The sequence below is a fragment of the Pseudochaenichthys georgianus genome, chromosome 9 (genome assembly GCF_902827115.2).
Source record: "Pseudochaenichthys georgianus chromosome 9, fPseGeo1.2, whole genome shotgun sequence".
Classification (NCBI taxonomy): Eukaryota; Metazoa; Chordata; class Actinopteri; order Perciformes; family Channichthyidae; genus Pseudochaenichthys; species Pseudochaenichthys georgianus.
This window is the reverse complement of record NC_047511.1, coordinates 2715812-2725538: the sequence shown is the minus strand read 5'-3', so window position 1 is coordinate 2725538 and position 9727 is coordinate 2715812.

The window sequence follows — 9727 nt, the reverse complement described above, 5'->3', positions numbered from 1 at the left end:
TTAATTGACTATCTCAAAATAGTGAGTGTAAGAACTGAAGCACGCAAACTGAGAGGCAGCACCCCAGTGAAAGCTGTTTCCACTGAGCTCTGTGGAATATCCAGACATCCTGTTGCTTTCTTTTTGGTTGGTTGGTTTTTGCTCCGATCCCCACTGCTCAGCACGGCACTCCGGTGTCCCAGGTTCCCGTGGGGCTTCGCTCGGCAGAGCACGTGTTCATCCGGCACGATGCTCACATGGGTTCCCTGCAGACCCCTTACGACGGGCCTTTCCGAGTCGTGGAGCCCGGGGGCAAGCCCTTGGTGGTCTACGGTTCCGGTCCCATCGCTCCCAGCAGCCACCCCTGTAGGGGTCGCCTCCCCGGCTCCCGTTCTCCGGAGTCGTGGTGGTCGTTCCTGCCATCGCACGGACTTTGTGTGTGGGTGAATTCTGGGGGGGCTTGTGTGGTGGAACATTACGGGACATAATTCACTGTGATATATAGTGTGTTGCACCACGGACCGGTTAGTGGGTGGTACCTTGTTTCCAGTCGTAGTTGTTGTTAGCATTCCAGCTTCACGGTAGCATGTAGCAAGTATATTCTTTTCTCTGTAACCTAATGGAAAATAAAGTGTGGAGTTCCATACTTAACACACCGCTTCCGACTCCCATTCATCGGCTCTACACCAGTGACATGATCTAGTTGTCTCAGTTATTGAAGTGGGTCTTTCTGTTTGAATCATTACTCCTGCTCTCTTTTCAGAGAGAGTTCATTTATCCAAACTAAGTCTAAGATAAAGTAAAAATGATTCTGTCAAAAGTTTCTGCCCAGAAAAGACTTGCACTGTGTGGTTAGAACAGCCGTGGGAAAATATTGTGTATAGTTTAACATTTACATTATCAAATAATGAATGCATGAAGAGATTTTCCCTTAAAACCTTGCATTAAATATATGATGGTTATGAATGATTCTACTTTAGCACACGGACACACAGGCAGATGATCTGATAGCGACAGAGAGTAGTGTGTGTGGTATAGATAAATGCTGATAGACAGGTCTCGTCCACCCTCAGGCACTGAGCTCAACGTAAGTGTATTTGCTGTAAAACCGCCATCTGGTTGTCACCATTTTCTAAATGCTAGCATGTTAATGCAATGCTATTGCGTTTAAAGATATCTCTGACAATCCTTCTGATGTCCTTTTGTTATTCTATTTATGTTTTTATCTTGCATGTGGAAAGTTGAGCAGGTCTCTCTTGAACAAGAGATCAATGATCTCAATGGGATGTATCTGTATAAATAAAGGTTTGAAATGAAATGAAAGCTGCATGGCCTGCCAACTATATGTATGGTAGCTCGGATCCCTGAGATGACGGTTGAGGAAGCAGCTAATTTGTCATAACCATAGTGTGTTAAATGTTCTGACTTTCTGAATCCGTTCCCTCAGGTCTCACACACCGCACTGCGCTGCCTGCCTTGTGTGAGTGAAACACGAGACACGGCTGGAACATGTAGGAGGTGAGGTAAGTCATAGAGGAGCATAATGACAGAGAGCCATTTTACAGCTATGAACCTCATACAGGAATGTCAGGGAGAGGAGAGGGAGAACGGTTCTCCTGGCCAATCGGAACGCTTTGAATAATTAAAGTGATCGGCTTAATTAGCTCAATTACGTTAATTTGACCACGGAACACGGCCATATGGTGAAAGGAAACAAAAGAGGGGGGAACTAATTAAAAGTAAAATAATGAGGATTTTAATTAACTGGCTCCCCAGACAGCGGAGCGCAGGGATCAGGAGCCTGCTACCATAATTAAAGTGCTGTAACGCTGGCAACATCTCTCCTCTCTTTCTTATATCTGTGAGGGCTCTATCCATCTAATTAAATCTGTAAATAAATTAGCAACATTGAGGGTTCCTGCTTGACTTAACACCGCCTGCAATACACCCCCACCTCCCCAATAACACGCTCACCTTACTTTCAACACACTGCGCCACCCATATGTGAGCTAAGGTCTGTCATTAACAGAGGGATGTGTGTGTGTGTGTGTGTGTGTGTGTGTGTGTGTGTGTGTGTGTGTGTGTGTGTGTGTGTGTGTGTGTGTGTGTGTGTGTGTGTGTGCCACTCTATCATGTTTGTGCAGGCTAATGCCTGTTTGCTCCGTTTCAAACCCCAGGTTCTGTCCCGTCTCTGCTGGGATCGGGGCTGACAGATCAGAGGCTGCAGTGTTGGGGGGAGGGGGGCAGCAGCATCACCTTCACGTGTTACACATGTTCAGGCTGCTGCCACCATGCGTGTTCAATACCGCCATCTGGCCCCCCCTTCTACATTGTACCTCAGTGTCTTACTGCTCAGCCACACCTCTCCCAAACCACCCCCCCTCCCTTCTTCTTTATCTTCTGCACACACAGCCACAGTCAACCTGCAGCAGCCTTTTCATTAAAATGCATTCAGATTGACAAGAGACTTATTTGCATATTAAATTAACAAGCACTTAAGAGTTCTGAGCGAACTGTTACACTGCCAGCTCTGAGTAAATGAGGAGCGAGCACCCCCCCCCTCCCGCCCTTACCACGGCTGTCACCGGTGGACACGGTTGAGGAATGGTGTGTTCAGAGATGGAGAGACACAGACAGATAAATGTGACGGAGTCATGTGATCTGCCACCTCCACTGTCTGCATGGTTAGAATGATGCATTGATGATAATAGGGCTGATACTGGCTTTTTAATACAACCGTTCTTAGGATGGATCAGTGATAAACTGATTAGAGATAGATAGACCCAAACGTGATAATATGATACATGTAGATCAAACTCCACACAAGTACTGTGTAGAAGTGCATGTTTTATTAGTAATAGTGGGAGTAAACAGCACTGACCATTTTGTAATTAGACTAGATCTTGGAGCATAGTTTGAAATAAATGGCCACACACTGAAAACCAGCACAGCAAATTGAAAGTATTCTCAGATACGACCCTGAAGAACAACATGGTCATTTACAGCTGCTCTCTGCTTTAAGGCTCCACCAACTCTGAAAATACGGTTTGGAAATCCTGAGGCTGTGGTTTTAATAGTTTCATTCATGTTTACAACAATTAAAGGCAAAACGTACGATTAGCAAACGTATCATATCGCCCCTTTATATTTAAATAAATGTACTTACTTTTTACTACCTGTGTATATGAATGTATAAATAGTATATTTATTATATATATTCAATTATTTCTTCAATAATTTCATTTAATTTCAAACCTTTATTTACCCAGGTGTATCCCATTGAGATCATTGATCTCTTTTTCAAGGGAGACCTGCTCAATAATAATGGCATCATTGTCAATAATGCAGACGTTAAGAGTCTCACTGAAGCTAATTGACTTTCAGGAACGTCACACTTCAGATGTAGCCTTTAATGCAGCGCCGCTAATAAGAGTGTTGGTGTATGTGGTGTCTTTCTGGACATGACAGTAATGACAACATAGTAGCAATTTCAAAAATGTACACTTTAAATATTCTCAATATTGGCTCGACTTATTGATCAATAGCATCAGTATATATATATATATATATTTTTTTTTAAATCTGTCTTAATTAAAAAGGTTAATTTGTGATTGTAATAATTATGTTCGTATACAGTGCGAGTGCCTTCTGTTACTTGGGGAAGCAGGCTGGGGGGGGCTTCTCACCACAGAGACCCACACGCAGCAGAAGGCTGTGGATCGAAGCTGCAGTTTACACACCTTTCTTTAAAGTGTTCGGCAGATAGGAAACACACAGCATCAACTCAGTGTCCGGAGGAGGGCATGTTGGATTTGTCCACCTGTTCAAATAAACAGCTAGGATATCTATTTTACAGGATTTAAGGTCACCTATTATGCGAAATCCACTTGTTCATGTCTTTTATACATAAAAATGTGTCCCCTATGTGCAGGGGCGCCGCCAGGGATTTTGGGCCCCATGAAAATATATCACATTGGGCCCCACCACCAGGCACAGGCCACTTTGTTTATAAATTACCTCGAGGGCCGTACCAAATGGTCTAGCGGTCCGTATACGGCCCGGGGGCCGGAGGTTCCCCACCCCTGCTTTAATATAATAACATTAGTATTAATATCATAGCCAAAATGTCGGTGATTAACATTTTGTTTACAGACTGATCACTCAATGCTTCAAACGGTCCATCATCCTAAATAGACTAAAAGCAGTTTTTTGTTTTATATAGATCATTGGCTATGTGGGAAAATACTGTGTTTGAAATGTATAATTTAAATTAGATGTTAGCTTTTTGTTATATATATATATATAATATATATATATATATATTGTATTCCAGTCTCCCTTCAGATGTGTTAAGTGGTATTCAACACAATGCTGCTCACCTCCTTCAGTTTGGAGAAAAGCTGGTTCAGGTTCAGCCTTATGGGGGGACAGGGCTGCTGAGCCTAAAGATGGATCTGTTGGACCTGGCACCAGGGGGAGGGACAACTGATTTAGTATGAATAGCCGCTAAAAATGTGCCTGCATTTATTAAAGGTAGGTAGGTAGGTAAGAATGGAGAAACCAGCTCGAGTGCGCTAGAATTTGAAAGTACACAACCGAAAAAAATCTGCCCCTTCTTTCAGAGTTCCTTACAGAGCCCCTCCTCCAACACACACAAACGAGCACATGACCAATGAGGGCACGAGATAAGTTTGTGCACAGATGTAAGGCTGACAGGCAGGTAGGCCATCCAGTTAGTTTAGCTGGGCCGGCTCAGATGATTGGTAGTGCTTTTTACAGCGCCACAGCTTCAATTTTTTGTATGTATTTATTGTCAAAGCATTTAATATATTCATTGCTATCGGGATGTTAAGAGCATTCCATGGAATATAACAAAAATTGCTTCTGAAGTGAATTACCTACCATACCTTTAAATGTCAGCTAAAAGAGCAGTGAAGAGCAGTGAATTTGCTGTAAAGATATTAACAGTAGGGGGAGAGTGGGGTAAGTTGAGCCATTTTTTAGTTATGCTGTCCTCTAAGCAAGGACAAATGACACATAGTAAAAATGAAAACACACACCTATAATTCAGGATGTCTCCTATCAATGGCAATGATAAGAATTAATATTTGATCAAGGGCAGTGAAAATATTACTTCTTTAAAAAAAAAAGTTTTGTGGCTCAACTTGCCCCAGTGTAGGGGTAAGTTGATCCAGGTCAGGGGGTAAGTTGAACCACGGTTCAAACTTGGGCATATCTGTTCAAACCTGGGCATACCTACGACAAATCTTAAAGGTAACTATAAACAATAAATAACAAACCAAATACCAGCTTAGATTTTCAAATATTTTTAATAAGCGGAGGAGGCAGAACGTGGGCGTGTGCATGAGCTTGAGCTTGGAAGGCTTGGGGTAGAGGCGCGGGCAGTGCATCTTGAAGCTAGGTTCGATGCTACTAGGCACCTACGTCTGGTCCCGCAATTTTACGAGAAGGATGTTGACAAATATTTTTCTATGTTCGAAAATATAGCCACAACTCTGAAATGGCCTAATGACCAGTGGACATTACTTCTCCAGAGCGCACTCACCGGGAAAGCACAACACGTTTACGCGTCACTTTGCCCAAACACCCAGGATTACGCCGTGGTGAAGGCTGCTATCCTTAGGGCTTACGAGCTTGTGCCGGAGGCGTATAGGCAGAGGTTTCGCGCTCTTAGAAAGAACAACGTGCAAACCTACGTGGAGTTTGCTTACGAGAAGGAGCTGGTGTTTGATCGTTGGTGCGCGTCGGAGAAGGTGGACACTTTGGTTAAGATGCGGGAACTCGTGCTTCTTGAGGAGTTTAAGTCATATTGTTTGCCCGATAATGTGGCGATGTACATTAATGAACATAAGGTGACTGAGTGCTCGGTGGCTGCGAGCCTGGCGGATGAGTTCGTGTTGACGCACAAAGTGCTCTTTGACAGACCTAATTATCCCGTGCGCAGGGTGGAGAGTAGACCGAGGTGGGACTTGGGTGACAGGCCTGTGGCCTCTGGCGGTGGCAGTGTGGGCGAGGTTGCTGAGCGGGGAATGAGGGGAGAAATGCGTGAGTGTTACCACTGTGGTAAAAAAGGCCACATAAAGGAGAACTGTTTTGCCCAGTAAACAAATATCGTTGATAATGACACCCACACCCACACACACATCTCTGAGTAGGGATGCCCAAAGGGGTGAGGATATGAAAGCGTACTTACCGTTCATCAGTGAGGGGTTTGTATCCTTGTCCGGCGAAGGGGTGAAGGTTCCTGTGACCATATTAAGGGATACGGCTGCGTCCCAGTCATTTATTCGGAGAGATGTGCTGCCTTTTGACAGTGGTTCAGAGGTGGATGCTGGGATAGCTGTCAGGTCTTTTGGGATGCATGTCATGGAAGTTCCGCTTCACATCCGCTATCCATCTTACATCTGAGTTGGTGTCGGGGCCAGTGGTAATTGGGGTGGAAAATTGTTTTCCTGTTGAGGGCGTATCATTAATTCTCGGGAATTATCTGGCAGGGGGTAGGGTCCTCGTGAAGGCAGAGGTGACTTGTGTGCGGAGAATGATTGGAATGTGGTGACGCAGGTTGTGGTTCCGTTTAAATACCGTCACGATATTCTGTGTTTGGCTCACGATCACAGGCTCGCAGGACATCTGGGGGTCAATAAGACGTATGATTGCTGCGTCAATTTTTTTGGCCAGGGTTGAAACGGGATGTGGTGCAGCACTGCAGGGGGTGTTCAACGTGTCAGGTGGTGGGTAAACCTAACGGGGTCATTCCACCGGCGCCACTCTACCCTATCCCGGCAGTGGGGGAACCTTTTGAGAGGGTTATCATTGATTGTGTAGGTCCACTCCCTAGAACCAAGGCAGGTAATAGCTTTCTTTTGACCATTATGTGTGCCAACACACGGTTTCCGGAAGCAATTCCGCTGAAACGGATAACGGCCAAAACAGTGTCACAGGCCTTGGTGAGGGTTTTCTCCGTTTTTGGTTTGCCTCGCGTGGTACAGTCCGACCAAGGGACGAATTTTTTATCCCGCATCTTCTCGCAGGTTTTAAAGCAGCTGGATATATCGCATAGTTTCTCTAGCCCATATCACCCACAATCCCAGGGGGCTTTGGAAAGGTTCCACTCCACGCTAAAAACAATGCTTCGGGCGTTCTGTCATGACACGAAGGACGACTGGGATGAAGGGGTTCATTTAATGTTGTTTGCCGCAAGGGAGGTGGTGCAGGAATCTTTGGGATTCAGTCCTGCAGAGCTGGTATTTGCGCATTCGGTTAGGGGGCCGCTTAAGCTGCTGAGGGAGAAGTGGTTGGGGGAGAGCGAGCCGAAGAACCTGTTAGACTATGTCTGTGGCTTTAGGGAGAAGCTGAAGAGGGCATGTGAACTAGCGAGGACAAATCTGAGTGACACACAGGGGAGGATGAAGGGCTGGTATGACAGGAAGGCTCGGGATAGAACGTTTGTGCCAGGGGAGAGGGTTTTAGTGTTGTTGCCTGTCCCAGGCTCCAGCTTACAAGCACGGTTTAGTGGGCCGTACCTGGTTAGAGAGAAAGTAGGGGATTTGGACTACCTGATCGAGACACCGGATCGTGGGCGGAAGACTCGCTTGTGTCATGTTAATATGATTAAGCCATATTATGTGAGGGAGCCTCTGGTGAATCCTATTGACAGTATTGTTGTGCCCTCTGCGAGTGTGTCCACTGTGCCGGTGTCAGTTTGTATGTTGGCGCCATCTAGCGTTGATGAGAGTAATGACAGTCTTTGTTTTTCAGAGGGGGTTGGAGAACTGGAAGATGACGTCATTATTCCGTCCAAGGCGGTCGTGGAGGGACGGTTGACAAACACTGAGTCATTGATCACTCTTGACTGTCATCTTGGCCATTTATCAACAACGCAGCGAGATGATATCAGGGGTTTGGTTGGGTCTCATTGTGAGCTGTTCTCCGATATTCCTTCGCGCACTAACGTATTACAACATGACATTGATGTGGCGGAGGCATTACCCATTAAACAGCACGCGTATCACGTGAATCCATATAAGCGGGCACGGTTACAGAAAGAGGTGGAATACATGCTCACTAACAATATCGCTGAGCCCAGTTTCAGCCCATGGAGCTCGCCGTGCTTATTGGTTGATAAGTCAGACAAGACAGATAGGTTTTGTACGGATTTTCGCCGAGTAAATGACGTGACTAGGCCTGATAGTTTTCCATTGCCCAGAATGGAGGACTGTGTCGACAGGGTGAGGGGGTGCTATTTATCCATGAGGTGGTGTGGGGGTTATGGCCGCCCATACCGGTGCTGTTAGTACAATTTGTATTTGTTATTGTGCTGACAGTATTATTGTTTCTTGTTTCCTTCTTCTGTTTATGTTCATTCCCCCATTTCGCCTTGGGGTTATGGACATAAAGTTGGGTGTGGGGGTGTTATGTGTTTGTGCCCTGATCAGGCGCTCCTAGTGTGATGTGTCATGTCTAGCTGTAGTTTCCTGTTATGGTTTTGTAGTCCTTATCGTTTCTCCTCCAGGTGTACCCATTTGTAATTAACCCAGGTGTGTCTTGTCTCGTCATTACCTCATGTATAAGGATTCTGCTTTCCCCTTTGTCTGGGGCTGATCCTGTCTGTGCAGTACGTGTTCTTGTCTGTCATTACTTTATATTTCCTTTGTCCAACCATGGTGGTAATTATTAATTAAATTCTTCTTTTGACTACTTCGGCTACCGTCTCCTTTATTATGTTGCCTTGACTCGACATTGAGCCTGCTAACAGTCAATGGTAACGTAATAGTTGTTTAGAGTTATTCTAAGGCTTTACTCAATGGGAACTCGGTATGAGATAGAGCACACTGTTGAGATGTCTAATCTGCCTGTTTTACACACTTTGACCAACAGGGGGTTTGTGTTCAAATGAAGCCCATGATGAAGCCTCATGAGATGAACCCTTTTGCGAACCAATTGGCTGGAAAGCTTCAAAGCTTCATCTCGCCATCACTAGCTGACACTGAGACGTCAGGGACAGGAGGAAAAAATCCAAACAATAGATCCAAAAGCCGAGGAGAGCAGCGAGACACACCGGAGGGTCGAAACACAAAGGAATTATCTGGCAGGGAAGTGGCATGAGGACCTGGCTTTTATATCTACAGGTGAAGAGGTGAGTGGAAACAGGTGTGTCATCTGCTACTGGGAGGAGCCAGCCAACTCACATACCAGCCCTGCAGAGGAAAACAGAGAAGGGAGGGGTGAGACAGGAAAAAGCACAAAAAAGCACAACAAAAACAAACAGAATCATAACAAAGAGATTCTGAAAGTTTCAGGAACAAAGATGATCTCTCTTTTTGTCCTGATCCCTCTATATAAAAAACTTGTGTTTTTTTGGGTTGTGCAATCATAACACCCGCCCACAATATCACCTGGATCTCCTCCGAGAGCACCATTGTGTTTTTTTTATTTTTAACACTAGAACCGTCAGAGATTTTTTTATACCTAAAACCGCCACCAGGGTCAAATTGAATGCTTTGATTTTCAAGGTAAAAGTATTTCTTTAAAAATAAAAATGGACCTGTGGTATTGGTATTTTGACTAGCAATTTTGTTAAATTGTTTCGTTTATTAACGCTACAACATAGCGTTTCGTGAGGCGGTTGTGGTTGTTGGTTGAAAAGCAAACAGCTGTTTGCTGCGGAGCGCAGTGCGAGCAGGCTCCCGTGAGCGCGCTCCTTCACTACAGACTGTCGCTATCAATA